The sequence below is a fragment of the Oryx dammah genome, unplaced genomic scaffold, assembly GCF_014754425.2.
Source record: "Oryx dammah isolate SB20612 unplaced genomic scaffold, SCBI_Odam_1.1 HiC_scaffold_2, whole genome shotgun sequence".
Classification (NCBI taxonomy): Eukaryota; Metazoa; Chordata; class Mammalia; order Artiodactyla; family Bovidae; genus Oryx; species Oryx dammah.
This window is the reverse complement of record NW_024070186.1, coordinates 103,121,904-103,126,199: the sequence shown is the minus strand read 5'-3', so window position 1 is coordinate 103,126,199 and position 4,296 is coordinate 103,121,904. Positions and strand designations below refer to the sequence as shown.

The 4,296-nt window shown below is 48.6% G+C and overlaps 1 pseudogene; it reads right to left on the bottom strand.

The window, feature by feature from the left end:
- Positions 1 to 963: 963 nt before the first annotated feature.
- Positions 964 to 2,954, bottom strand: LOC120852008 (annotated as a pseudogene).
- Between the last annotated feature and the right edge of the window lie 1,342 nt (positions 2,955 to 4,296).

Here is a 4,296-nt window from a genome sequence, read left to right as displayed (position 1 = left end):
CCTTGTGCTATACAGCACCTTCCCACTAGCTATCTTACACATGATAGTGTATGTATGTCAGTGAGTCTTATCAGAAGCTCAGGTAGACAGGGAGAGGTAGGAAGGAGAGCATTTGGCTGGAAGAAGGAAAATCCAAGTCCATGGTGGTGGGAGGCATAGAGAAGGCACCACTGCAGCCATGGCATTGGAGGGTAGTGTCAACTCCGTGTCAACTCCATTCCAACTCCCCAACACAGGAACCACAAAAGCTAGGAAGCCTCACTCCTGCAGGACAGGCAGCTTCACAGACGACCCCCCAGAGATAAACGGTAGGACTTGAGGATAGAGTGTGTGAGAAAGAGTTGAAACTGGGTAGCATGCACCCCTCTGCCATCACGTTTGTCTCTGAAAAGAAGCTCTGCTTACTACTTCCTTGCTGTCACAACCTCCACTGTACTCTCTTTCCATTTCCCTGATTACAACCAATTCATCCCTCAAACTGCTGGGCAAGAGAATTTCTGTGTTCCTCTCTGGTTGATTTTGCATTTGCTTCTACTTGCTTGCGTTTTAAATACTGCCTTTAATTGTATCTATCATTTGGATCTTCTTGCAAAAACTAATTTTGCTTTGTGTTGTGTTTATGGTTAGATGGCATCACTGACTCAATGGAGATGATTTTGGGTAAACTCTGGGAGTTGGTGATGGACAGGGGGCCTTGCATGTTGCAGTCCATGGGGTCGCAAAGAGTTGGACACGACTGAGCAACTGAACTGAACTATGTTTATGAAAACAGGCTTGTTTTTGAAAAGCACCATTTGCATATATTGTGTGCATTTAAGGGAAAGGTACTGTATTTTAAAATTCTCTTCTTTATTTGATAGACCCAGGTCTCAGTGCTCTCTCCCAATAAAACACCCTCCACCCCACCCCCTGTGTGTGTCTCACACACACACACACACACACACACACAATCTAGATCCATCTTCATTTCTTATTGACCTGGGCAGTACCAATAACACACTGGTTCACCTAGGAGGCAAAGTGTAGGGAGTTGAGGGACTTGGAGACATTATCTTCTAGGGGAGAAATGTTCACAAACATGAGCATCTTAGCACTGCCGCCCAGAGAGTTCTACAGCAGGTAGGTGAGCTTGCTGTTTCAGTAAGGCCCATGGGACTCTTTGTTGCTCAAGGCCATGGTGACCAGCCCCAGCGTGGACTGGCTGCTGTTAATGGCATGCGTTTCCCGAAGGTGTTCCTGCTCCCCAGGGCCGAGGGATAAGCCAGGGTCTAGCTGCTCACTCCCAGCCAAGTCCACAAGGCTGAGGGGGGTTGCACACTGCAGGCCTCGGCCAGCATGTTCCCCAGAGATCTGCAGCTGGGACACACTCTGATACATGATCAGAGCTCCTTCTGGACTGTACAGGAGACACCCCAGTTCTGGTGAGCTAGTCTCTCTCTCACAGGAGACCGGAACATAGCGCATGTTAGTGACATTAAGCTCCTCGCTTCCTGGCCCTGCCTGGTGAATCACACATTCACCTCCTTGGCCCTTCCGGGCCCCAGTGGCCAGTAGGTCTCAGACAGTCTCGTTGTAGATCTCTAAGTAACTTGCCACAAAACTGTAGGTCCAGCCCTGGCCACTTAGTTCCTGGGCCACAGGAAAGAGGTGCCGCAGGGCCCAAGGGATCAGCCCCTCCATCTGGGTGTCTCCCCTAGGCCCACCCTCCATGGTGAAGGTCTTACCACTGCCTGTCTATCATAGGCAAAGATGCACATTGGATAGCCATCCAGGGCTGACTGGACAAGCATGGAAATCTCCTCAAACACTTCATCCTGTCCACTCCCTGGTGGGAAAACCTGGAGAAGTCAAAGGTGGGTAGGGGCAGCTGGTGCCCCACTCAGGGTCCCACACTGCTTGTCAGACCAGGAGAGGCTGAGGAGGGTTGGAGGGTCAGAGGGCCCACAGGGGCCAGAGGGAAACTGGAGAAAGCCAGGGGCTGGGTGGACTCCCCTGGAAGGATGGGGCGGACCCGGCAGAACACACAGATGTTGCCTTTGAGTTCCTGCAGTTGGTTATGTAACCACTGGCGCTCCATCTCGAGCCCGTGGAGACATTTTTCCCACTCAGCCAGTGGGGCCTCCCAGACTGCAGCCTTCTGGCACAGAGATGCCACCTCCACTTGGCTGTCCAACAGGGAAGCTTCTGAGGTCTGCAGGCCCCTCTTCTGCTCTTCCAGCCAGGCAGCCAGTCCCCTCCACTCCTCCGACCATCTCAGCTGTTCTTTCTGGAGCCCTTGCACTAAGCCCTCCTTTGTGCCCAGCCACCTTTCCAGCTCCAGGATCCAGGCACTCAGGTTCCCCAACTCCCATTGGCCTGCTCAGCCTGGGCCCACACCTGGTCAACTCCAGTGTCCTGGACTCTGCCTCCAGGGCCAAGTCCTGTTGCTGGGCCTCTCTGACCTGGTCCCACAGCTGTTGGTTCTCCTGGTCCAACATCTGCTTCCTCTCACCATAGCATTTCAGCTCTGTGTTGAGGTCACATAACTGTCCCTTTAAGTCCCAGACCAGACATTTGGGTTTCTTCCCTTCCACCATGGGAGGGGCAGCTGTTGTTCTAGGCTTCTGGGCAAGAACAACAGGACCTGGCTTCTGAGTCTTCAGCACTGTGGCAACAGCTGTGGAACATCAGGGTCCTGGCTTCTTGGGAGCTTTGGGCACTGCGGTCTGGCCTTGTGTCTGTGGCACAGAGGTGAGGGCTGCTGCTCTGGGGTGGGTTGTGGCCACTCCAGTGCCCAGGCCTCCTGTTATTTTCTTCTCAGGCTTCAAGGTCTCCTCCATCTGGTCAGGCCTCCTCTTCAGCCTGCCTCCCAAGAGAGACAGCCAGGAAGTGGCCTTGGCCGGGGGTCTCTTCAGCTCTACGCTCCCCTTCACTTCCACCAATGGGGACCTCTGCTGTGGCTCCATGTCCAGCTTGGTGCCACTCACACTGGGCAAGCGCAATGAAGAGGACACAGGGTCAGGGCTCCTGGGAGTCACGTTCGCTTGAGCGCTCGCAACACAAGAGTACGCACACTCCGTGCTCCTGAGCTGCCTGCCCTGCCTGTGTTTATAAACCAAGTGTTATTACTTGAAAGAAACATGGGTACCATCTGGCACAGATTTTCCTTTTGTTATTTATTAGAAAAAGAACCTAGGAAAAGAGATTAAGGAAGTTGTCCACAGTCACATAGATAATTAGTGGCAGTCATTAAAATAATGACTGTAGAAATTAGATCATTTACCTCCCAAGTCAGAGCTTTTCCACTAAAACATTCTTCCTCTATCTTATATGCTGGGCTTTTTTCCCTCCAATTTTTCCCTCAAAAATAAGGTTCATCACTTGCCTCTTGATTAGTTCTTTCTTTTATCAGCCCTGGAAACTGTGGAAGAGAAGAATTTTCAGAAGCACTTAACTACCCAAGACCCAGTCTCAGGGAGGGATGGTTTTGAAGATGAAGTAAATGAACTCAGTCAACTTTTCTTTGCATTCTCATGAATAATTGCAAGGATGGAAACAGAGGGCAATGGCTTTGATTCAGGCTGCCTGGATTTTAGGCCTGGCTTAAAAATATGTAAGACAATGGTCTCAACTCTTTGAGCGTTAGTTTTCTCATCTGAATACTCAGGAGTTTTATCTCTATGATTTAATGTTTTTAGATGATTAAATACCTTTTCCAAGATAAAGGGAACATATGTTTATTGCAAAAAAGCTTTAAAAGTAGAGAACTGTATTAAGAAAAAGAAATTAAATAATCATCCATAATGGAACTCAGAGATAACAACTGTTATCTATCTGAAACATTCTTTTCAAGTCTGTTTTCTATGATACTGATTAAAATTGAAGTAGCACTATATTTAGTTTTGAAGTTATTTAAATAGTTTACTTTTTCTATAAAAATCACTTGCCTTTACCTTGAAATGGTGTTTTGTTTCTATTTCTGAAAGCACACTTCCTCCCTGATAGCCAGTGATTCCGGCTTTCTTTCCCAGGTATCATAATAATGTGTTGTATTTGTTTTTCACATTATTGTCTTTATTTGATCCTCATGGAGGAAGGTAGGCAGAGAAAGCAGATGGTCCCATTTTAAAGATGAGGAAACTGAGGCTCAGTAAGGTTAAGTGATTTGCTCTAATTAGACTGCCAGAAAGAATCAAGGACAGGGAATTGAAAGCAAAGTGAAAGTGTTAGTCGCTCAGTTGTGTCTGACTCTTTGTGATCCCATGGACTGTAGCCCGCCAGGCTCCTCTGTCCATAGAATTCTCCAGGCAAGAATAT